A 27046-nucleotide genomic window follows, 5' to 3' on the forward strand; every position below is an offset into this window, starting at 1 on the left:
AATTTGCAGCAACACTTAATTTCACTGCACGTCCTTTCATTCTTGTATTATGACACTGGGAGAACAGAAGTTCACAATCCACTTCCTTATTATTTGAGATGCCTTATTACGTTTGTTATTATTATTTGTCTCACAGGAACATAAGTATGGCTATGCTGGCTAGTCCTAGCTCAGTATTCTGCATTCTAACAGTAGCTGGTGCCAGATGCTTGATAAGTAATGAACAGAACTGGCAATTTATCAAGTGAACCAGCCCATCATCCACTCCTTGCTTTGGCAGTCAGAGGGTTAGGCACGCTTAGGGCACAGAGTTATGTTCCCAGCCACTGATGGACAAATCCTCCATGAAGTTATCTAATTCTTTTGAAACCCAGTCTTGGCCTTCACAATATACCCAACAATGAGTTCCATAGGTTGATTATACATTGTGTGAAGAATTACTTCCTTGTATTTGCTACCTATTAATTAATGTTTATTGTGTTATTTAAAAGAATATATGACACTTTTCTATACACTTTCTCCAGACCATTCATGATTTTACAGGCCTCTCTATTTTCCCCTCAGTCATCTCTCTTCTAAATTGAACAATCATTGTGGCTGTGTCTTCACGGGCACAAATCTTCGAAATAGCCGTATTTCGAAGATTACTAATGAGGCGCTGAATTGAATATTCAGCGCCTCATTAGCATTAGGACGCTTCCAGCCGCAGCGCTTCGAAAGCGCCGCTTTCGAAAGCGTGCGGTTCGGCGCAGCTACACGGGCTCCTTTTCGAAAGGACCCTCACCTTTCGAACTCCTCTCATCCTGATCACTGATTGGAATAAGGGGATTTCGAAAGGTGAGGGTCCTTTTGAAAACGAGCCCTGTGTAGCCGCGCCAAGCTGCGCACTTTCGAAAGCGGCGCTTTCAAAGCACTGAGGCTGGAAGCGTCCTAATGCTAATGAGGTGCTGAATATTCAATTCAGCGCCTCATTAGTAATCTTCGAAATACGGCTATTTCAAAGATTTGTGCCCGTGTAGACACAGCCTGTGTTTTTAATCTCTCCTCATACAAAAGCTATTCTATATCCATATTTTTCCTGCAATTCTCTGTACTTTTCAAATTCTAATATATCTGTTTTGAAATGGGACAACTAAAATGCCACTCAGTATTCATGGTGTGGGCATACCATGAATTTGTATAATGGCATTTTGAAATTTTCTATCTTCTTATCCATCCCTTCTTTAACAGTTCATAACATTTTGTTAGCACTCTGATTGCTGCAGTACATTGAGCAGATGTTTTCAGAAAACTATCCACGATGACTCCAAGATCTCTTTCTTGAGTGGTAACAGCTAACTAAATCCCATCATTTTCTATGTATAGTTGGAATTATGTTTTCCAGTGTGCATTACTTTGCATTTTTCAACACTGAATGTTGTCTGGCATTTTGTTGCCCAGACACCCAGTTTTGTGAGATCTCTTTGTAATTTTTCACAGTCAACTTTGGAGTTAACTCTTCTTCAGTAAGTTTCTCTCATCTACAAACTTTGCCATCTCACTTTTTATAGATCATTTATGCATATGTTGGACAGTACAGGTCCCTGTACAGATCTGGAGGACCTCAATTTTTACCTGTCTTCACCATGAATACTGACCTCTTATTCTTATCCTTTGTTTCCAATTTTTTAAATTATTGGTCTGTAAGAGGAATGTCTCTCTTTTTCCTTTGACTTCTTACTCTCCTTAAGAGTCTTGGATGACAGACCTTGTCAAAGGCTTTCTGAAAGTCAAAGTACACTATGTCCATTGGATCACTCTAATCCATTTTGTTGATTCCCTCAAAAAATTCTAACAGTTTGGCGAGGCATGATTTTTCCCTTTACAAAAGCCATGTTGATTCTTTTCCAGCAAATCAATGTTTATCTATCTGCCTGATAATTCTGCTCTTTAGTGTACTTTCAACCAATTTTTCTGGCTTACTGATCTCCTTTCTAATCTAAACAACCCCAACCTATTCAATCTCAGGGTGTTTCTGTGCCCTTGATCCTTCCAGGTGCCCTTCCCTGAGCATCCACTAATTCTTCAATACAGCAATCACTGAAGCTATCATTCCTGGAGCTCTCCACAGGCTTACAGTCAGTGGCTCCCCTGATCAGAGCCCCTTACAGAATCAGGACCTGAAAGCAATGAAGACATTAGTGATGATAAGTTGATTCTAATATCGTTTGAGGTAATTTGAATTGCTTTTGTTACGGTAGGCAGGGAGTAAACCCATGCTGACATGCAGTTAAAATAAATCTGCAAACAATTTAATCTTATTATTCACTGAAGGATATGTCCATTTTGGACACATCAGCCACATGGGTAAAACTGGACCATTCACAAAAAAATGTTCTGATTCTGCTGTTGTTAGACATGACATTTATATATCACTGCTAATTATAAATGAGATGATCCTGACATTTCACTAATATGTTCTGAAAGCAGTAATGAAACCCTATAAGCAGTAGATGTCACACCTGTAACAAAGACAAGATTTAGAGAATCACTGTCTTGTCAACAGACCATGGGAAAGGGCAGAACTGACAGAGGCGGGTGTATGAGTCACACTCTCTAATGAAAGGCTGGATCAGTCCTCTATAGGGAAAAACCTACGAAAAGAACAGGAATTTCCGCACAGTATCATTTTGGTGGGAGAAGGTATTTATACCCATATGCTCTTGGAACCCAAGCATCTGTCAGAAACTAGAATCCAGGTGGAGGCTTTTGTTTCAACTCTGCCTCCCCATCTTGTGTTTCTCTGTCATCCCCACCCTGGCCTGGCACAATACAGAGTTGAGCTATATATTCTCTCACTTCCTAATCAAGGAAACACTTCCCCATGGATAGGTGACATGCTCTGTAGCTGGTGCAAGGAAAGCTTCCCCCCTCCTGTTTCAGTCTAGGGGGGCAACTACCCTGGGCCCTTCTTAATAGCAAGACAAGGGGGATAGCCTGTCAGTAGCATTGCTAAAAATGCCTTGGTCTGCTTTTTAACTTTAAAGTGGAAATTCTAGTGTTCCTCAGGGACTGAAGGAAATGGGGCAAAGCACTCAGCTCATTGGAGAATCAAATTTCAAGCTCGTTTCCACATTTGCACCAGAAATCTGATTAAAAAAGTTATGCTGATTCCAATAGGGGCAGAGACATAATCACTGTGCAAAAAAAAAAAAAAAGGCAAAATTCAACTCATGCCCCAGGCAATACACACACTACTTAAAATATTATCAACCTATTTATAAACAATCTGAGGGCAGCTCCAGGCTGCTGGTAAGCCGTCAGGCTGCCAGCACTGCTGTGTGAAATGTGGTGGGTTTGTTTTCTGGGTGTACGCGAGAGTTTCTTTTGTGGCATCTGCACACGTGGACGTGTTTGCTTCTGGCACATGCCTGAATGAACCCAGAAACCTCACCACAAAACTCCAACGACTGAGTTTCACCTGGTTTCATGTCAAACCCAGCAGGCTTTTCCTGGTTTGCAGACACAAGCCAAAAAGGCCACATGGGAAGAAGGGAGAAGATGGCCTCCTGGTTAAAGCAGCAGACCAGGAGTCAGTCCATCTGGTTTCAGCTCTGAGTCTCACTTTGTAACCACAGGGCAACCATTCAGCCTCTCTCTTTTTGGTATCTAAGCTGAGCTGCACCACTGTCATTCTACTGCCTTCAGTTTACAGCAGAGCAAATATGATCAATACTAATTTCTAACTGGCGAGGGCAGATCTATTTTGTAGGTGTTTTACTTTTTCGACCACGTCACTCCTCCAACAAATTACTCCCTTCCTCTGCAATTTACAGTGGCAAAGGGGAAGAATATCATCCTCTCAGAGATTTGGGTTTTGAATTCATATGATAAAATGCTTATTTTTAACATGGCCTGAGTAGCTTTCAAGCAGGAGAATGTTAGAATTCATATTGCATTGTGCAGTATCCTACCATCACTGTAATTTTGCGCACAAGGTTGCTGTGCTTAGATTTCCAGTTATGACATGAATTCTCCCCATTTCATACAGATTTATAAATGGCATCAATAGAACACTTAGGGCCCTATTCATTCAACAATGAGTCATTCTGGCATTCCATTCTATTTTTTCCCAGTTCTGACAAAACTTTTATGCTCAGTTTGGGCTCTGCTTGGTGCATCTGACTCAGCAATAGAATGGTTGCAGCTTAGTTAAACACAGTCACACAGATGGACAAAAGGGTTGTTTTTTTTTTAAATCCCCACTTAAGGGCTATAGTGAGTAAATTAGTTTGGTGAGTGTCAGTCCACTTCAAATGTCCAGAATAAGCCACCCCTTTTGCTAGCATAGAGATCAAGGGCAATGGAGAGTGAAGTTCCTTCTCACCCATACTGATAGGCCCTCCAACGTCAAGTTTGTGGCACTTTGCTGCAGACGTCTGGAGGAAGATTGGGCTGCCGCAGCCTAGAAGTGTGTTTGTGCCTGTTCTGAGGACAGACAGAGCTCTTCATTCTTCATGGCTGTTAATCTGGCATCTTTTCCCCAGCATTCTATTCACATGGAAAATGTAGAAGAAAATAATAAGCAGTGGACCACCTCAAGAAGCTTCTCATTGGCTGGCAACCATAGACAATCAGCATCACTAATGGATAATAAGAAATGCTGACCCTGTCTCTTTCACCCTAACCCTAACCCTAACCCTTTAAAAACTAGCAAACAGGAGCTGTTGAATGAGCAGGGGTTTTAAAGAATTGATGGTTTTTGCCCATTACAGCAGCAGGTCTCGTGACAGAGCAGTACTGCAGTCTGGGTCTCCAAAGTACATTCTATATAGTCTAGAACCAATATCTGGAGAGATTTTATTTGAAAACAGGAAGGGACCCAACTACATAACGAAGAGGACTAAAAAGGACATAAACCATTACAGATGCATTCTGCAAATCTATACGAAAATCCCTTTTTACCCCAAATAAGTGATACAGAAATTGCATCGTTTTTAGACATATACAACTTTCCTCACCTTATTATAGGCAGAAGCATCAATGGCTACCTGCGGTCTTTAGTATTAACGTAAGGATACGTATTCCTGTGCATTGAGACATACCCTACTAAGAGCCACTTATTCCAATAAATGCACAGTGCTACTGTATTCACTGTCCATAAGAGAGAGATAATGACACTGTTGTTCAGCCAGAACCCACTGTCTCATTTTCACTTGCCTTCAGTGCAAATTTCTGCACTGGACTTGAAATTCCAGGCTTGAAGTGAGAGGGGCTTAAAATTTAGGTGGTGTTATTTTGTATCAGAGTATATTTTAAAAAAATATTCCAAATGAAACAGTTTGTTACACAAAAACAGATATTCTCCTGCAATGCACTAAACTGCTGTCACACTTGAAAGTGAAATAATGTAGAAATTGAATATAAGCACAAAAGAAACTTTCTTATTTGTTTATTCGCCGAACAGAGAGAAATTCATTTTCTCATTAAAAGGTCAAATAAGAAACAGCCACTTTCCTTGTTTATTCCTCATTTTCATCAACAGTTCATGGGGCTGAGAGGTACAGAATTGCTGTTCCAATACCCAGTGCAAAAGGTTTACATTGGTAACACTGCCATATTCTTCTGGAAGTCTATCTCAATGACATATGATGGAAGCCATATGATGGAAGACTAATTACATATAGGGCATATGGAAGACATATGACAGAAGAACATATGGAGGACATATGATAGAAGGGCATATGAGGACGTATGATGAAAGCCTAATTAATTGACAATATGATATTCTAATCCAGGGGAGACCTGGAATGCTATTTTCTTTACTAACAAAATGAGCATCTTGAATTAGGATAGTCGTCAATTCCACTGCAGAAATGACCATTCAATTTTTGTTTGTTGTAGCAAGATAGGCTCACTGGTTTGAATATCTGACTGGTATATAGTAATAATGCCTTATTGTCCACAAATTACAAGATTAAAGATTTAAATTGCTTAATTTATCTGCTGTTTAGGGGGTAGAGAATGCTACCACCAATGTGTAAGTCAGTGAAGAAATATGAGGTGGCAGCATTTCACGTCCATTTACACAGCTATAAGGGATGACCTGAAATGTAAAACACTGGAAAAGTCTTAAAACTGGGGTAAATTGCTGTGGTATGTCAACTGATACCAGCACAGGATGTGGACTTTCATCTTTCAAAAAGTCAGGAAAAACTCTTCAAAAGTATTGCATAAAACATTTGAAGTTGCCAGCTTGCCAAACTGGCTACATTTATCTAATGCACACACCTTTACAATATACACACCCAATACTGTTCTAGCCCTGATCTAGGGAACAGTGGAATAAGACACAGAGTAATGATCTCTCTCTCTCTTCTGGTACTAACCCACACTATGTTAGCTGCATGCTTTATAACCTGTTCTTTCCCCACATTCTGCAAACATTCAACAGCAGAGTTGAGTCTTTCGTGACTAAAACGCCATTACGTTTACGAAATATACTTCTGTAATGTTATTTGTATATTTAGAAATACTATCATAAATAATTTAACTAACATTCAGATGTCAAATGAAGTGCATATCATTTAATTTTCAGGCATTCATTCACTTACATGTTCCTTTGCAAAATTCAGTCATTAGCAACGGGACTCCCAGTCACTAGCATGTATGTGCTAATGTATTTTGGTATATACTTATTCTAGCCTGGGATTAAGCACTGGTAAAACCAACCCTACCAGGGGGTTCGAACTCTGGACTTTGAGAACTAATCACCTGAGCTCGTGCTTCCAGAACAAAGAGACTAAGGGTCACATTGAAATAATGGGATTCAGGTGCAAAGACTCTCTGACTATCCCATTAAGGGTCTATGTGCAAATTTAGGCACCTACATACCTTTACAAATCTGGTCTCTCATCTATCAGCTTGAAGAAACTGCAAATTTCTAAACTTCCTATGAGGTCCCAGTCACCAGAGGGGAACAAAGACTGATACACTTGTTTAGTGCAGGATACATTAGCACAGGCATACCCCATGCAGTCTTTCTCTTGCATTTCAGAATATGCAGAATCAGCGAAAAGGGGCAAGTACATCACTTGCCTGGGAGGTGGCTGGAGGTTTTGCATCCCTGAAATGTATAGGGTGACTAGACAACGGATGAAAAATTGGAACAAAGGGTAAGGTGTAATAGGTGCCTATGTTAGACAAAACCCTAAACATTAGGACTCTCCCTATAAAATCAGGGCATCCGATCACCTTTATAACACATCCATACATGCCTGGGAAAAGCTCTGGGACTGCCCCCCAGGCCCCCAGCTATGATGTTCATAACTGGTGTACCTGCCCTCTGCGGCTGTGCTAACATGTCGCAGGTGTCAGGCATGGTCCTACCCAGACATGCCCTGTCTGGAACTACCAATACTCCTGATCTACCCTCCTCTTTCTCTCTGGCGTTTAGGGCAAGTTAGAACTAGTTCCTGTACAAGTATGCTGGGCTGCACCTTTTCTCTCTTGTAGTTTACTATCACAAGGAGAGGTATAATTTAGTTCTCTGGGCATTTGTACGGAGTAATTAACCATAATCAAATGGTTCACCCAAAGGGCAGCCCACTCATCTGTCTCAATGACTGATGGAGTATGTGATGATTTTCATTTGCTTTTGAGACTTCTGATTGTTGACCATAAAGGCAATACTGCTGACTTGTTATCATGATGCTTCTCACACCCATTTTGTTTTCTGCAGATCAAATGCTAACAAGGGTAAACAGGAGTTACCATCCCTGAGTTTGCTAAATACTCTATCATACAGTAAAAAGAAAATGGTGCAATAAGAAACATTTGGAGGTTCCATTTGAGTAAAACAGGTTCTCCAACAGGATCTTACCTGCTCCTTCATATCCATGTGTCCACAGAAAACACTGTTGAGGAATTAGGGTCTCTCTCCACGCCGTTTTGTGCAAGACCCAAGGAAAGCTAGGAGGTTGTACAGTTATCTCCCTTGGTGTAATTCTAAACTATACAACCTACTACCTCAACCTGGATGCATGCAGTCAAAAATGCTGGAAAACCAACCACCAATTCACAACCAACACAACACCACAGTTTTTCCATAAAAATCTAACAGCTCTTGTCAGTTCATCTGCTAATTTATCAGTATGAAAGGCTTTGCTGCTAAAAAGATGCCCAAAAGTTCAGCTCTCCATGCCACCACAAACTAAGAGATGAGATTTCATAAATCCAGATCATGATGGCTGTGTGACAGAGATAAAATCCCTTGGATTTTTCACAAGACAAAAATGGTTTTGTTCTCTCTACAAGTTTTGCTTCCCATCCACTTTAGAGGTATCTGCATTTCAGCACAGAAACTCTGTGTGCATCAACTGTAAAACAATTTTTGGATCCCATGGAACAACTGATGTCATATAAATACACACACCATCAGATCAGGAAGAGTAAGACACTGTCTTCTGATAGGGAACATATTAAACTTCTACTAAACTGTAGTCAAAGGCCTAGGATGTTATTATGATTCAATCCTATCAACCCCCGTGGTACTGATTAAGACAGTTCTGCATCTATTTATTATACCTTGCAAACAATGATTGGAGCAATCCTAAGGAAAAAATATTCTAATCAAGACGTGGGACTGATTCAGAGCTTGGATTCTGTCACTCTCAGGTGAATGTCTCCTCAGGCATTACTATACTGCATTGGTGGGGGATTAAGAGTGCATAAGATGCTTTAAATCCTGAGTTGTGCATAAAGCAAGCATCTTGGATGCATATATTTTTTCTTGACACAACAGACAGTGATGGTACTGATGCAAAAAGCTAGTATCCTACCCAGACATCTGAGCATATTAGCAAAATACACTAGTGACGAGACAATACACATCAGCATGCACCTGTTAATATATATTGTCAGTGATACTCAGGTTTACAATTTTTTTGGAAGTCTCTTCTAGTTAATATCCGCTCCATGCTAAAAGCAAGTGAATGGTAAGGTCAAATGTCAACCACATTTTAATTTTAGTCTTATAACAGTGAACATATGTTGGAGATGGCATTAGAACTCAGGAACTCATGGTTTTCCACATACAGACCACTGAGCCTCATAACAGTCTACAAGCTACTACTGGAGCAGGCTTTGGGCTGAAACCATCCCAAATTATTATTGGTGACAGCTATACTCTCAATCCTGACCATTGGATTTCAGATCCAGGGTTACATCCCCAGTGGATGTAACTGATTAGCAATGTTGAAGTCATTGGAGCTGCGCTGGTCAACAGCAGTGGAGGAGCTAAGAATTCACTGACTTTCCAAGGAGTATCTGCTTGGGTGATTTGCTGGATTGGGTCTCAAAGCAGCCAAGTACATACCCAGGATGCTAGGCAGACCTGTGCAGTCTGCACTAAAGCTCATGCCATCATGGCTTCTTTAATATCGGTACACAGGTTAGAGTAAAGCCAGTTTGGGTCCATCTACTTGTGCTACAACACACTTCCAACTGCAGTGTAGACATACCTTTAGAATTTAGTTCATCTGATCACAGAACGATTGAAAGGAAACAATAGCAGGGGATCTAAGTGTTCAGTCAAAATTAACCACAGAACAGCTTAGCTTCAGAAAAATGAATACCTGCAACTAATTGCTCCTGTGCTTGCCACATAGCAAGAATTATTAGTAGAAATTACTCCAGGTTGGATTCCACCCACTAGATCCAACCTGATTAGTGCCAGAGTAAAAGTGGTTGAATCAGGTGCTCAAGAAACAATTGTGAATGACTATGTTTGGGGGCAACTGTAAGATGATCCTGTACAGAAAGAATGTCTAAATTTAAACCAGAAATAGACCCATTTGAAAGCTGGACTGCTCCATTGCTATATTTTTTGTTGAGAGTTTTCAAAACAATTGAAATAAGGAAGTCTCTGTTTTTGAGGTTTTAAAGTGTTTTTGAATGCTTTCCACCCTTCTCCTTCCATCACTTTCCCTTACCAGCTCTCTCTTCCCTCCTACCTGCACCCATCCTTCTCAAAACATTTTTAAACCCCTTAAACTCATAGCAGGTACCTCTTGTGGGTGCAGAGTACTATTTTAGTATCTGCAGCTCCTCCTGATGTATTGAATACTTTCCTGCAAATTCAGCTCTACATGCCACCACAGATTAGAGGTGAGATTTCATAAATCCATACCACACCGGCTTTGGTTAGACAAAATCCCATGGCACTGTAGCTTTAAGAACAGACTTCCCCCTTCTTGTCACTATACAGGAGTTCAACTCTACTTCAGAGAAATGCTTTTTTCACTTCTATCACCACGATTCTGACTCTTGGCTCTTATTCAGAAGATCATTGGAAATTTTGACGAAGGACTGCCAATATCACCGGAGCATCAAGAAAACTTTCTGGCCTATTTTTCCAGAGATGCTAAGCCCCCCTCACCCCACCTCTTTCACCACTTGGCCAATGTAAAAGGCCATAAAGTGGGCACTTTTGTCCCCTACACCCATTTTAAATCTCTTTTACAGAGCGGAGTAAAGGGGTTCCACGATAAGCCCTCGAACATCAAGGGAGCCTCTGTTGTAGCACTTGCAACACACCCAATGAATTTTTTAGAAATGCCAGTCCCCTGCAGGAGGGATTTTTCTAATCTTCTTCCCCCATCGCTGTGGGGGATTGACAGAGATGTTTTCCGTCTCATCTCTGTGGGATCGAAACCAGACAAACACAGAAATTTTGTGTCCATTCACTGCCACCCAACAACATTCTAGATTAACAAAGGGCAGGCACGGGTGAATTTAGATCCCACCGGCAAATTCAGCACTGTTCAGAAAGATGGGCCCAGGCCCAGAATTGCTTTGGTCATCCCAAAACCATCCTGGCTGCCGCTGATGTTACATTTGGCTTTGACATAATCCTTCTGCACTCTGCGTGCCTACGTAGTTGACAATTAACCATTTCCCGTGGCATTTCCTTGTGTATGGGGAGTAAGACTCACAGAACTTATGCCTTTTGATGCACTTTCTTTCACTTGTGTGAATGTCCTTGTTTGTTTTACAGTGATTTTAGTCAATTATGTAGTTACCCAATTAGTGCAATTATAGCTAATTTGGTAATTAGAGTAAATATTGTGCAGTCCTGTAATAACAATGTTCACTTATGATATGTACAGATGCCATAAAAATCCTTATTAAATACAATAGTAACGAGCTCTGCGGAAAGCAGAAAGTTCCAATGCAAGTTTATACAAGGGGAGTTTAAAGCTTGCCTTAAAAATAAAAAAATAAAGATCCTAGAAGTAACTTCATGTTTGTCCCATATGAGAACTTGGCAATAACTGTATCAGATTTTTTTTAAAATTGTTTTTAAATCATGTTATAGTCAGAAACATCTGTTTAAAATGGATACCTTCTATAGATCTGTCCTTACGATTTGTCACATATACACAGTAGCCGTAAGTGACCAGTCTGAATCAAATACCTGTAGTGTGTCTTGTAGTGGAGAAGAGACAAATTCAACTGTAATGCATACAGAGGGGACAATTCACTGATGGAGTTGGACAACATTAGAAGCTGCCTTAGTAGTTCCAAGACTAACAGCCAGTGCTGAGCACGGGAGATATTTCCTTAAATCTCAATGGACACTGGTTTTGGTAATGTCTTGGCCATCATGGAATGAATTGTTGATAACAGTACAAGAATTCTTCCTAACTCAGATTTTGCGAAAGTTTGGATCTAGATCAGACTTTGTTGCCCAGCTCTCAGTTCTACCACAGGATGAATTAAAACTCTAGATAGAAATTTATGAGAATTTTGGGATGTTTAACTCTGGTTCAGAACTCTGAGGCTTGGTTTCACTTGTTGAATCTATGGCTATGTCTACATAGCAGCCTTATTTCAAAATAAACTATTCCAGAACACCTATTTCAGAATCGTTTATTTTGAAATAACACAATACACACAGAAATTCATTTTGAAATAGCACTTAACTACTATGAAATCAGCATTTACACACATAGAGCCTATTTTGAAGTAGAGCCATTGAACGCACTATGACTTACTTCGAAATAGGCTCTATTCCCTGTTTTAACAGCACCTATTTCAAAACAGCTATTTCAGAACAGGTGCTATTCCTCAGAGAATGAGTTTTACTAATTTTAAAATAAGCAAACTGCTATCTTGTTTCAAAATAGTGGTTGCGTTGTGTAGACACTAGGACAGTTATTTCGAAATAAGGAGTATTATTTTTAAATAACTTTGCTCTGTAGAGCTACCCTATGAGAATGCTAGATCTTTTCCCCCACTGAGAAATCCATAAATTGTCCTATTTCCTCCAACAACATAAAAATAAATAAAATTAGTGCCTCTAACGCTATCTTACAAGCCGGAAATAGGCCCACTTCTGAGCCTTCCAGGGCACATTTCCAACTTCATCAATATATGAGAATTCAGTTTTTAAAACATCTTCAGTGCAAAAATAGCTGTTGTCAAAATCCACAGAAAAGGAGGATTCTGGATGGTTGAAACCACTCAGAATGGTAAAAATATTAATGGGAAATATTACCTAAAAATTTGCCCTTGTCCCCGCAGCTTGAATCTATTTCCCATGCGTCTGCAGATAATTTCTGCAGACTTAATCCATGCAAGCAAGATGTTATTCACATTAGTAATGCAGGGTCAATACAGCTCCAGGAGAGGGAGCTGGATTCTATTCTGTCTCATGCAACATCAGCAAAATCATCAGGTTAGTTTGGATTGCAGAATATATATTGCAGGGAATGAGGTCAAGAAAAAGAAAGAGCCCAGCTTGATTTTTGGATCCCAAGCAGACCTTGTGGCTCTGGCTGTTAGGGAGGAGGAACAATCCTTTGCACTTAGCAAATTTGCTTAAGTCATTGAAAAAATACTGAAGCCCACAAGTGCTATTGTTTCAGTCTGAGGTCTGTGACCTTGTTTCTCAAGTTTCAGACTGGGGTGATTTTTTTTTTTTTTAAACAGCTGATTTTTGAGAACTTCACACACAAGAGAATTTGCAATGGAAATGCTAGTGGTCAGTTCACCAAGCAAGTAATCCTTCAGTTTGTTTGACGAAACTGTCACTGTCGCTTTGCTGTTGCAATGAGCAAACCTCAGAAGCACCAGAGGTTCACTCAGTCTGGATGCACCTGAAAATTTAGCTGGTACGAGATACGGTAAGAGGCCACCAGGAGCTGCCAATATTAGCTGGAAATCTCATCAGGATTCATCTGGGACTCCAAAGAGAAAAACTACCCAAAAGTAATTGTAAATGTTATTCAAACTTTTTAAACCATAACAAAAGGTGTTTTAGCTTCAGGTTGAATTTTCAGCAAAGATTCCACTTGGTCATTTGATCTGAACCAGTTCTCTGATTTGCTCATTATAATGTTTTTGTATTTGGTAGCACTTTTAATTCTAGGTGAGTTCAACAAAGCAGGAACTAGTTCTTTGGAAAAGGAAAGCTGAATACTGAAAACTGGGATGCTGCATCAAAACCCGATGCCACTGTTGGAATGACATCATGAGGACAGTTTCTGCCATAACAGTTGCAACTGTTCTCTTGGAATGCATCACTTTTTCCTTCTCCAGTTCACTATGGTCTGCATGCAAACCTCTGTCCAGAGGTGCAACTTCTATACACACGACAGGGACATCCTAAATCAAGAACAACATATGGCCTTACAAGTTCAATCATCACAGGTTGGAAAGCTAGTCCCAAATTTGCCATTTATTTGCCAGCTGTAATTATTCACACATTTTGCATATTGGAAACAGAGGCAAGAGAAATTAAGTGACTCAAGGTCAAAGAGGAAGACTATGATGGTGGTAGAACCGAATTAGATCTCTTGAATTCCACTCCAATGTTTTAAGCACATAGACTATCTATCCACCCTCCTGCCCGACCAAACACACACACAAAATTATTTTTCTCTTCCTGGTGAAAATATTTCTTGCTCTCTGACTTAGAATAACTACACCTCAGGCCAAATACTCTAACAGATATGGATCTGTATTTTCAAAGTTTAAACACATTTAATTTCTTTGAACTAGAGCATCTGGCTCTGTTTCAAATTCCAATTTCACGTGATCACATTCCACCTCCCTAAATTCGCAAGTGTTGTTGCAAATGGATGAAGTATTCTGCCTCTCTTGTCCTAAATTATGTCACGGTTTTGCTCTGTGCTGAGAAACACCTTCTGTGTCCCACCACAGACACAGCAGTGTTTCAGAAGTGCGTATAGACTTCTGAGATTTCTGCAAATGCCTGTGTCAATTTGAAATGGACTCACGGATCTTTTTCAATGACAGGTGACATGTACAAATATGAGGAATTGGTTTACTATTAGTTGATAAGGGCAGGAAGGGTCTTGTCCTCATCTACAGCCAGAAAGTGATGCTAGATACTAGATACTTTTAGTTTTGTACCTTTAAACAGGAGCAACGACAAGACACAAAAGTAACTATGCTGAAATGAAATGCAATTTGATTAACTGCCCTGGCAGATGCAGACAGACTTAGGGCTTATCTATACTACCATGAAAGATTGACTCTGAGTGGGGTTTGATTTTGAGTGCTCTTGGGGGTCCAGCTGAACCTGGTATTCCTCGTGAGATGGGAGGAGCAAGGGAAATCAAAGTGAGAAAATCTCCCGTCGACCTTCCCCTGTAAAGATAGTCAAGTTAGCCAAGCGCAGATACATCCATTTTAGCTATGCAATTGGTGTAGCTAAAATTGCATATCTGCAGTCAGCTTTCTGTGTCTCGTATAGACATAGCCTTAGATACTACTTAGCTACCTTTGCATAAACTACACAAGTGCAGCAGAAAGAGGTCTGGGACATCCTGACTTATTCCTGTCATTGAGGAGCCCATGGTGCTCTCTTGGACAGTATTTCCAAGCAAGATAACTGCAGTTAAAATTCTGCTTCCAGTTCCACGCTGGGTAAAATATTCTGTACTTCGCTCAGCTGTTATGTAGTGCGTCTGGACACGACAGCTCGGTGGCAGATGATGTGAACTTTATGTAGTTGGGATGGCACCAGCATGAAAGCTCATACAGAACTGTAAGATCTTTATCAAAAAAAGGCTGGGAAATTTAATCAATACACTTTTACTCATTCCCCAGAAAATGGGGCCTGAGCTCTCTATAGACACCAGTTGCTCTTTCCATCCAAGGAGAAGAGGCATTTCAAAGTTCCTCACGTAATCAAATCAATTTCCAAAACTTAAAGTGCAACAAAAAGCAGCCAAGGGGAAAGAAACACATCATTAATGAAGAAAACACAACACAGCTGCCCTTCGAAAAGCTGAGCAGAAAAACTGGGACGAGAAAGCAGGAGATGCAAAACAGAGCACAGTCTTGTTTTAGTCTGTAGCTAAACAGACAACAAGCAGTCCTGAAGCACCTTAAAGACTAACAAATCTCTTACGTAAGACCCACTTCTTGAGAGAACACTAACTGGAGCTGTAGGCAATAATTAGTAAAGATGAGAGATGATGGTCATGGATGTGGAGTAGTGGCCAGAAAACAGCATTTGCAGCCAGGAACTCCTACATACTAACATTGGTTCTGGCTGTCCAGACTCATCAATGCCAAGCATGCAATTTCAGTGGACCCAGCACTAAAACTGGTTTCATTGCAAGGACCAAAGCTATATTCAGAGCTGTTTCAGAAGGTCAGGCTGAGGTTGCCCGGAGTTAATTCCTCTCCACAACGGTCTGAAAGAGTCATCTCTGTCTACACTTACACTTCAATCACAGTCAGCACTGGTGCAGCTGCACCTGCCATTGCAGAGATTGTTATAACTTAGCCCTGGTCTACACTAGGATCAAAGTTTAACTCAGAGACACAATTCTAGCCATGCCATTGGTGTAGATTAGGAGTCTTCAGGTGTGTGCCAATGTCCATTACTTCACATGGCTGTGTGGAGTACCAGGGTCGATGGCCGAGCCCAGAGAGAACGATTTTGCTGCACCTTCACTGATGTTGCAAAAATCGAACTCTAGCAGGTCGATCATGGTGCATCAAACCTGCAGTAAGTATAGACACATCCAAAGACGCAGCTTCTCTGTAGTCTTTTGCAACTGACACCTACAGCTCAGTCTTGAGAGGTTCTGAGACTCTAGACTCCCATTGAGAGCACTCTGCAGGAGGTGTTTGATGCCTGGAGAAATCAGGACCTTCATCTCGCTGGATATAAGTTAGGCTTACCCACTTTGCCAACTTGTGGTAACAACGAACGTGCTTTTCTCCCCAATTATATTTTTATGCTGTCTTTAAATAAAACTGCAACCCTCTAACTGCAATGAAGGAAACCAGCCAAGGGTGGGAAAGTCTTGTGCTGACCTGAACTGGTGACTCGTTCCAATTTCAAAAACACTTTGCAGGGGAGTATAGGATTAAGGATTATGGGGCCCAGTTTTTCATAAGAATTCAGGCCCAGAGTTACAATGGCTCAGCAATTTATGGTAAGGGCCAAATATTTCATGCTGGTCAGCTCGAACATGCATGCTGGGAATATGCAGGCCCACTGAGGTGGGCGGAGGGCAGAGGGTTGATGCACCAGGCTCCAGCCTTTCAAAGAGGTCTGGGGTTCCAGATGCCTCCCTCCTACTTTGCCCTGGGGCCTGCGGTGGCCGTTAGCCCCGCCGGGAATACCTTTGTCATTTTATTTAGGTGACTGAGTAACAGCAGAACCCTGTTGAAAATCAAGCTCAGAATTAATACGGCAGGCTAATGTGTACCACATATGCTATGTGGCTCTCATGACTGGGGAATGGAAATCTGAGTATGATATTACTTAGCTCTTATATAGGGCCTTTCATGTACTCATTGCAAAGCACTATGCAAAGGAGGGCACTGTAATTGTTTTTACTGAAACTGAGGAGCAGGGATGGAAAGTGACTTTAACAGGGTCACAAAAAGTCAGTGGCAGAGCCAGGAACAGAATTAGGATTGCCCCTTTAGGCTGTGTCTACACTACCACAGAATATCAACCCGCTCTAGTATGGATGCACAAAACTGACCTCTCAAGCATTGCAGTAGACCCCTCTTTGAGTAAGTGAGGAGTAAGGGAGGTCGACAGAAGAGACTCTCCAATTGACCTTCCCCAGTATGGGTAGCCCAGTTAGCTTTGCAGATGCCGCAAATTGCCATAGCTAGAATTACGTATCTCTTATTAACTTACTTTGCTTAGTGTAGAAATAACCTTAGTCTGATGCCTTGCTGAGCCCCAGAATATCATGTGATGGTGTGCCACACACACACACACACACAGCAGTATGCCAAATTCTCTGTACCCATTTGTGAAAGTGCATGCGACAAGTTTCCCTGCCACACACCTGTCCAATTTTAGATTGTGTTTCCCACAGAAAATGGTGATGTTTTTAAAGAGATTGCAACCAAGTAAATATGTAAAAAAAGCACAAAACACTTGGAAAATCAGGGGGGATGGGATTTTCCCATGGTCTGTGTATTTATTTTTTGAACCCAAATTAAAATCTGTAAAGTCAACTGCAGCAACTCACATTTCAGGCTGAGCCATGCAGGTCCAGTACTACAGAGCCTATGCCACCTTTAAAGTAACGGTGCCTTGAATGGCAGCTTTTAGCAACTATGGTGATTTTTCAGTAGTAAACCCTGGGGGTACTTGGTAAATTCTGCCAGACGATGACATCTACAAATGGTATACACTAGCAAATTTGGGTAAGAGACTGAGTTGTGTACACCTAAATCCCTGGGATACTAAGATCAAGGGTTTTGTCCAAGTCCCATCTTTTTCAAGGTCAGCTTAAGTTGACCTCTGGTTGTTTTAACAACTAGGAATCAGAAGTCCTCTTTTGAATATTAAAAACAATCCATCAGTTCAACTTCCATAGAAGGAACATAGCCCATTATGTCAGCATCAGGTACCGTCTCATCTTTCTTCCATTAACGCCAATAGCAAAACTCCCACTAATGCCAATGGAAAAAGGGTCATGCTCATATCAAAGCAGAAAAGTCACTGGAAGTTTTCCTATTGGCTTCAATGAGATTAGGACCAGGTCCTGGGTGAGATATTTGCTTATGACTTGGAAGGCCTCTTATAACTGTGTTTCAGCATGGCCCACAAGCTGTTGGCAAACTGAAAGAGCTGTATCAAAACCTCTCTGAAGAGTCAACAAATATAAATAGCCACTGCATATCACAAAAGATCTTTAGACAAGAGGATTCTGACAGCAGCCCAGAACAATGGCTTTTAGGTGTTAGGTCACACAGTCGAGAGGGAGTGGCTGTTCACCTGAAAAAAATCTTCATTGTATGATCTGTAGACTCTGCTTTGCAAAAGTTATTGTCGTAACTAGTTATGTATAACAAATACATGTTTTATACGCTGTAGTTCCCCCAGGAGGAGCTGATGGAAGGTATAGGCCAGTGGTTGCTGATATCGGGATTGAAGAGGTCTCAAGAAACCATTGGATCCAACCCTCTTATAAAAGACGGACCAATCCCAACTAAATCATCCCAGCCAGGGCTTTCTCAAGCCAAAAATTAAAAACCTCTAGGGATGGAGATTCCATTACCTCCCTAGGTAACCCATTCCAGTGCTTCACTGGCCTCCTAGTGAAATAGTTTTTCCCTTATACTACCACTATTTAACCCTTTGTACTCCGTGTGGAGCATAGGTTGTCAAATGCATGCTCACATTATAAACAAACATTCTGCAAAATTATATTTTTTAAATATAAAGCTGATTTCTAGTAACAGAGGCACAGAAAAGCATTTAGATCTTTACAAATTTATATATTATCTATTATTTTGCACTCATAACCATACAAAACAGGCAATCAAAAATGGGATGAAAAAAATCTATCTTGCACAGGAGAAATATGTGTAAATACAGCCAAGTTCAGGCAAAATGGAATTTGAAAAAGAAATGCAGGCCAACTCCTAAAATGAATTTTCACTGAAAAATAATTGAAGAAGCCAGAAAGCTTTTATTCTGAGTCTACACAGTTTCAAAGTATTAATGTACAAAATGTATATATGGTTCTGTTTTAGATTTTCCTCAATTTTTAAAAAATTGTTTGATTTCATGATTTAACCATTACCATTTTGCATGTTAAATTATATGGCTGTTTCTACATTTCTTCTTTTTTTACAGTATTGTACAATTTGCTCTATTGTGTTTTCCCTCTAAAAACTAAAGAAATAGATAATACATCTGAACCAAAGTAAAACAAAGTGAAAAGAATTTCAAAATAAGGCAATTTTATACTTAAAAGAAGAGCGTATAGTTGGAATAATTCTACCCTCTGATGCAGAGGTGCAACTCTACACTACATCCAATGGCTTGAGTGGAATTACTCCAGTTTCCACTCGCTTTGGGATGAGCAGAACTGAGTTTTAGAGTAGCTTGCCAGTCTATACAGCCAAAACTACTGAATTATATTGTTCTATAGACAACTCTATGTCTTTTCCCAAGAAGGATATAATTTCATCAGTGCAAGAATGAATCCATCTTAATTTAAAAATGAAATAAGTTTTCATTTTTCTGCTTCTCCAGTCTGGATTAGAAATACACACAACCAACAATATCCAGACCTGCGCATAATGCATCTGAGATTTAATTTCTTCAGCTTGATGTCAACTAACTCTGTGTGTTCCATTTTATTCAGACACAAATGAGCCGTTGCTTTTCTACAACCATGAGTACACGTTAATAAAAATGAAAGCTGAAAACTGATAGGATAATTGCAGAACAAGATTTGCAGCTCTAATTTTACATTTCCTAAAACAGGGAGGAGGACTAGAGGGAGATGCTAGGAGCAAAGTGGAAATTCTCATTTTAAATGCAGAAACACAACCATGTCCAGATTTTGTGCGTTTGCCAGGCAGACACATACCTATAGATACAAGCTTGTGTGGAATATGAACACAAGTTCGGATCTACGGGTTTGTGGCAACAGGCACTGATCTCTTCCTTTAAAAAAAGAGTTTAAAAAAATCTGCAAATGAAATTGCAAAGCTGTTAGTAAATAGCAGAGTTCATAATCTTTAACACATTAAATGCATTGTTAGGAATAACTCTTTATAGTACTGAAGCACAACTTGTATTACTACAGTTTCTTTCACAGCAATATAACGTTCACCCCACCCTTTTTTTTAAGATAGCAAAGTATAATATAAATATGACTTGAACCAAAAGAGTAAAACACTATATTCCCTTCAGATAAACACTTTGCCAGATAAGATTATTGATGATGTGATATTAAATAACCAATGATAAACACTACTGGTATGCTGATAATAGCATGGCAAACTAGCTTACCACAAAGACTTTTTGCTTCTGGTATAGAATCAGTGTTTACATATATGTGTGTTGTTTGTGTGAAAAATTACATTTCTAAGGATTTGCCTTATTTGCATTCTGGCAGCCTTCCTAAATGGCTGGAAGAAACAACTATGCCAAAGAAAAACATGGGCTGTATTAATTTTCAGAGAAGTAATTGTTAGTAAATTTTTTTAATAGAGAAAAATTAAAATTTCAACTGTAGCAATTATATTTTCTTTCCACTAAGCAATCTAATAACTTTCCTCAGTCACCCCATCCCCGGATTAAAAAACACCTGCCAAATAACAGCTAAACTTCTTTCACAAATAGAGACAAAAGACGTGACTATTTTCTTATTTCTGATAAGGTTTGACTTCTTCAAGGAGTAATATTTTTTTCATTGCAACAAAAAAAAATTATCCTGGGAGTTCCAAAAATTTTTTGTGTAATCAATTTGCACTTGAAGTCAATGGCATTACACTGAATGTGTGCAACCAGTGGTAATGGGAGGAGAATTAGGACCTTAGTTACTTGCAAACTCTGAACAGAGTATATAAATATTAAACCTAGTGAGATATACTTGTTTTTCCCTCTCCCCCGTAAGTCAGACAAACTTCCCTTTTCTACTTCCCCTTGTATTTCACAAAACAAATCAGAATTTGCAAAACTAAATATTATTGCTATGATATGGCTAACTCATGTATCGTAAGAGTGCTATAAGGTATAATTTTCGCTGCTTGCTTCTGTTCTCATGTAGGTTCTGAAAATAAAATACATTTATTTTCTCCAGCCTGACAGACAGACACAATTAAATGAATGACAGCTTTCCTTCAGGGGTACTGGTTCACCTTGAATCTCTATTACTCCTTCATCCAGAAGTCCACTAGATACGAACAAAGCCCAGGGGCGGATTAACATAAGGGCAAAAGGGGCAGTTGCCCCAGGGCCCCCAGGCATGCCAAGGCTCCGTAATGCCCTTTCATTTAGACAATTTGCTTTAATAGAACAAAAGAAAAGTATCAAATCATTCTTAATTTAAAATTAATTTAAGTGTAATTTGATTATCATCATGAGTAATAATAAGCATGAATAGATTTTAAAGTATAAATAATGTTACATTAATATTTTAATATATTTGGGGAACCCCCTGTGACAATGCTGTCCCACAGCCGCACCTGTTGTTAACCCATATCTATGTCCAAAATTTGCAAAACAGGTTGCTTTAAGCAAAGGTCCTACATCAATACTTAAGCAGCTACCTAAAGTGGCCAGGTGGTCAGAAATTCTCAGCACTCACAAATCCCATCGAAAGCAAGAGCTGCATCTTTCATGGAAGAGTATAAATATGGATTTAGAGCTTGCTGCATGAACACATATGACCCACCAATGTGTCCTGTGACCCGCCAAGGGAAAACACATTTTATTGAGCTTTGGCCAGAGGTTATAAATAGTTATAAGTCTATACAAGGGAACTGCAAATTCAGTATGGCAGACCTTTCCTTATTCTATAAGCACCACCAGAAAACATATTTTAAGGGAATCGAAGTTAAAACGCAGAGCATCTTCTAAGCATCTTTCCCTATAACCATGTCATTAGAAGACTGTTAAAACTGTTGCTACTGACCCGAGGGCCTAGTATGACTGCTAAGAACTTTGCTTTATATTTGTAAGTCCCTCCAAGGATGCAATGTATTAGCCTATAAGGAATGGTACTCTCTTTGTACCTGAATTTATCTTGGTTCATCTATCCTGTGCATGGTAGGAATTTAATAACATTACTGCACAGATATATAGTGTGTGAAAATGCAAAAATGTTCACTAAGATCCTCATTTCTAAATCTTCCCTCCTTGAAAGCTAATAGTCTCATCTCCCAGTCACTTGGTTAATCCCTAGCACCCTTAAAGAGAATTGGGCTGAATGAGATTTAATTTATGTTTTGGTTGGCTCTGACATACCACTCGTCATTGACATGATCCTTCAATTCTCAGTTTTTTCAATGGAGTTGAGGGTATGCACCTACATTCTGGGCAATATCCCCATTACAGTTCAGCTTTTATTGGAGCCCTGAAATAAGTGGCTCGTTCATCCAAGAGCTCAGCAGTCAGCGCCCAATTACTCTGGGAACTGCTGGGTGCTAAGTCGTGTTCAAAAGGTGGCCCTTCATTTAGAGGCCTAAATGGCCTCACCCTGGTGGCTTCCATGACACAAATAATGGATTCATAAAGCAAATAAAACAAAAGGTAGGGGAATGCAAGCATTTTCAGGGTAAGAATGAATAGTCATGGTTATAGTTGTTAAAAAGCTATAACAGATCTTTCTAGAAATGCATCTACATATGTCAAACTGGCACGGTTAGCATTTGAGAGGATTCCCACAGTCAATCTTATGGAAATGCTTCTGCAATTATTTTAGACCAGAGGAAAGAGACTTGGTGGGTATCCGCATTTCATTTTGTGGCACCTGTATGTTGCAAGTGACACAGTATGCAGGTCCAAGCTATCAGTTCTTTGTATTTATAAAAAAATCAGCAACATACCTCCACTCTCCCCATCCCCTCAATAAATAAATAAATAAACAACCCTCTAACCACAGCACTTGAAAATGCCCAGTAAAGTGAACTAGTCACAGAGGAAGCAGATGAAAATAAGCAAGATACAAAGCAACTCGCAGACTTCTGAACCAGAGTACTGTTTTGTTAAAAAATCTGGTTGTCCAGCCAAGTGCATTCAAGGTGTTAGAAAAGAGACTATGGGCTATGTGGAAAGGTGAGGTGTGAAAAATTTCCCTTCTAATTATGCAGCTGTTAATAACTTGTGAAAAAAACCTTGTGAAGAGAGAAACAGTGGCAGGAAAATCCATGATAGACAAATGAGTCAATTGTCTTCGTGATACATTTACATGTAACTTTAGCTTATAAATAATGAACTTCACTTAGTCTATCAGGCAATGTGCTGCTTTTTTTCAGGATAGATTTGCTTTTGAGTAGCTTATAAGGTCTAAGTGATCATAATATCAACAAAGATCAGGTTCCAGAAACAAAGGATGACAAAAATAAAAGAGATGCTCCTGTCTAGCATTAACACTCTGGAAGGCTGGCAATTTCCTGACCTTCAGCCAATGAAATACGTGGGGGGACACACAAATGTATGTATTAATATAGGCATAACATTGGTTTGGTCTGATGTGGTTTTCAAGACTCAACACTGCAAAACTGTCTTTTCCAAGAAAACTGTCAATCAGTGCAGAATGTATTGCGTGACTGCAGCCATTTCAAACATAAAATGAGAAAAATAGGAAACAGAAGCCCTAAACAATTCTTGCCCTCTCCTTTCTAATTTAACTTTGAATTTGTGGACCTTTACAAAAAATCATTGATATAAATATATAAAAAGAAAGCACAATAGACGCACATATTTCAAATGAAAAAAATCAAATTTTATAGTAAACATTGTAACTTACAAAGCTGATAGAAACTACTTTACCTCAGCAGTTGTATGCCACGTGAATTCTTATTGCAAATGCGCTGCCATCTTGGTAGGCCCAACCCTTCAACAAATAGATCCTAGAAAACAAAAATATTTACAGATATTTTTGTGGCATTTTTAAAATAGACGGATTCTGCCTTTGTACACCAAGCTCTGTAGTCCTAGAAGCCCAGAATCTAAAAGGAAGAGAGAAGATTCCCTCCCACACCCAAAAAAGAAAAAAAAAAGACTGGCAGTTTGACGTAAAAGGTGATGCCTATCTTATACCTCTGTTCTATTTGCCCTCGGCATAAAAAGTTAAATATCTGGAAATAAAACAGATTTCTTGCAGCACATGAAATAGAGAAGTCCAAAAATTCTAGTACCCCAAAGCAGCGAATAAAAATAAAGCAAACACAGAGATCGACACTGCAAGTACATTCCTGGGTACTAGTTATATGCATCAACTTCTTAAATGCATTAGTTATCATGTAAAGATCCACATACATTTAAAGTTTGGTAAATCAAATTCAAATCAGAGGATTGTTACCTGCATCTGAGTCGATTCGCCAAGCAACCATTTTAACTCTATGACTTTTTACCACTGTTTCTAGGTATAATTATTTCTCTCTGCCGATGGGACTGTTAAAAGAAGAGAAACCCTGATTGTGGTGGTTTCGCGGATGCTATTCTTTTTGCACCACAGTACAATTCTTGGCTGCCATTCCAAGCTGTTTTCACTTGCCAAGTTTTAAGATGCCGGTTTTGCCTTTCATTTTATTGTTCCTTTCCCAACATTAAAGAACGACTTGAAACTATGCACAGCTGCTAACAGGAAAAAAAATTATTTGAATTTTGCACAAGAACGCAGCCGGGGAAGGAGCGCAGCATGATGTTACCAGAATGACACCCACAGAAATATTACTGATATTTTTGGGGTGTTCCTCCTGCTCCACTCCCTGGTGATCTCCTCCAAAACAGCTGGGAACACTAGTTAAAGAACAAGAGACAATAAAATGTCCAGATCTGTGACACACCCCTGGTCATGTAAGAACTGGGGGAGGCGTTTCAGAATGCTACTTGTATTTTTTTCTCAACTTTCTCACTCCTATTGTTTCTCTCTCTCTCTTTAAGCTTCACTTTGGGTTGTTGGGAATTGTTTAACCTAACAAAAGAAGACAAAGCAGCGGGCATGTAGCACTTTAAAGACTAACAAAATAATTTATTAGGTGATGAGCTTTTGTGAGACAGACTCACTTCTTTTGAGCTGAAGAAGTGGGTCCGTCCCACAAGAGCTCATCACCTAATGAATTATTTTGTTAGCCTTTAAAGTGCTACTTGCCTGCTGGTTTGTTTTGTTAGCATATAGTCTAACATGGCCACCTCTCTGTTACTAACAAAAGCAAGTTCCTCCATTTTCCACCCTTTCATTGCTTTTTGCAGTTTGGACTTCAACCCTGCCCAAGCATCATGGCCCTGTCTTAGAGATGTAGGGCCACCTTGAACAGACTCAATATCACAGCATGGCAGCCACTGCCAAAATTATTCAATACAGTGCTGCAAATTCTTTCACCAATTTTTTTTTTTGTGAGCTAAATTATTCTGTTTTTAAGGAAGGTGGTGTAAATCGAAGACTGCAACAAACAATACACACACACCCACTTGATTTTATTTTGCTGAATGTAGCAACAAATATAAGAACTCACATCTGTGAAATATGCTACATGGACAACAAGAAATTGCTTTTCATTCTTTTGAGTCTTTAAATAGCCGTGAAAGAAATGGCACAATGGAATACACTGAATACATAGTAATCTACTTATTGAATGAAACAGCCCTTCCTGCCTATGTGAGTATATTCATATACACAGAGACAGACAGTAAATATATAAATAGATCTGGGTACAGGCAGAGCTATATTGGAGAGATAAACAATAAGTATATGTAAAATAGATCTGTATATACAGCTACTGCTCACCATCAAATAACCTCTTAGGTATCTCTTGAGTCACAGATGTAGCTACACTTCCTATAGGGCTGTGTATACAGTATGGGAACAGCAATCAATAGATACAGGAGGATATTTTACATAGTACTTGGGTGGCAGATAGTTTATATAGTTTGAAATTTAGCTAATGCAAAAATTTACTACTTCCAAATCTAAAATTATAACGTAGAAAAATAATCTGCCATAAGATTTGCTGGGTGGTCTGAGGTGTAAGGGTGATTATTTACAGTGGTGGTCAGTGCGGCATGTACAAATGCCAAATGAGGAAATAAATATACACATAAATATTTTTTAAGAAAAAAATGACTGACAACTTTAAGTTCCTATTAGAAGCAACAGAGTTAAACAGAAGCAGTGAGGATTAATAGGGGAAAAGAAAATGGAAGCTTTGTCCTCAAGTGGAAGGATAAGATGCAAAATTTCAAAATCGGATGGCTTGGTCGGTGATTTCTTTCATTTAAATGAATTGATCTGTTACTAAACTGCTGCTCTTGTGCCAAGAAACCTTTAACTCTTTCGGCTCAAACCCCATCATGTTTTCTCTTGAGCATGCCACTATTCGATTAGAAAGCAGAAAATAAAAAGAAGGGGGAATTAAAAAAAGGGGGGGATTAAATCCGCGAGCACATGCAGCACACAAAAGAGCGACAATATGGAGAGCACCCATGTTTCGTTAGAACTTCTACTGTATAAACAATGTGATTATTGTTCTTACAATGTTGCTAAAACTTGGAATGGCGACAAAAAGGCCTTCACAATTTATACTTACGGAGAAAACTTAATGGCAAACCCATCAGAAACGGGGTTTGCAGCAGGAAAAAAAAAACCAACAGAATCCTGACCTAGTCCATCGTAAACATTCACTTACCGAGAATGCCTTAAGCATTTTCCAACAGAACCCCCTTTTCTATACGTATTCACCTAGGTGGAGAAAAAAAAAAAGCTGTTTTGGTAAAATTTGGGTGAGAGTTGCTAGTGCTTTTCCGATTTGTTTTGGGTTTGTTTTTCCCACAAAAAAACAAACAAAAATCAAAAATAAAATAAAATATACTTGTTTTGTAAGTAAAGTTAATTCCAGGGGAAAATATATAAGTGCAGAACAGGAAAAAAAAAATATACATATATATTTCCCTCCCACTTTCCAAACTCCGTTGCAGTTCCTCCTAAACTGCTGCTTGCTCCAATCTGGTGCCTGCTTAACAACGGAATGACAGGCAACATCTGTTTGTATAGAAGCCAAGATCAAGCCTTCAAAATTTTTCTGGCTC

At 39.5% G+C, this 27046-nt stretch overlaps 1 long non-coding RNA gene across 1 annotated transcript; it reads right to left on the reverse strand.

The window, feature by feature from the left end:
- Positions 1-1869: 1869 nt before the first annotated feature.
- Positions 1870-26801, reverse strand: LOC142001687 (uncharacterized). The gene is made up of 4 exons (XR_012642557.1): positions 26647-26801; positions 23789-23868; positions 4367-4530; positions 1870-2159 (listed from the first exon to the last, which is right to left on the reverse strand). It is a non-coding gene; the product is annotated as an uncharacterized LOC142001687 (long non-coding RNA).
- Between the last annotated feature and the right edge of the window lie 245 nt (positions 26802-27046).

Source organism: Carettochelys insculpta, chromosome 25 (assembly GCF_033958435.1).
Source record: "Carettochelys insculpta isolate YL-2023 chromosome 25, ASM3395843v1, whole genome shotgun sequence".
Taxonomy (NCBI): domain Eukaryota; kingdom Metazoa; phylum Chordata; order Testudines; family Carettochelyidae; genus Carettochelys; species Carettochelys insculpta.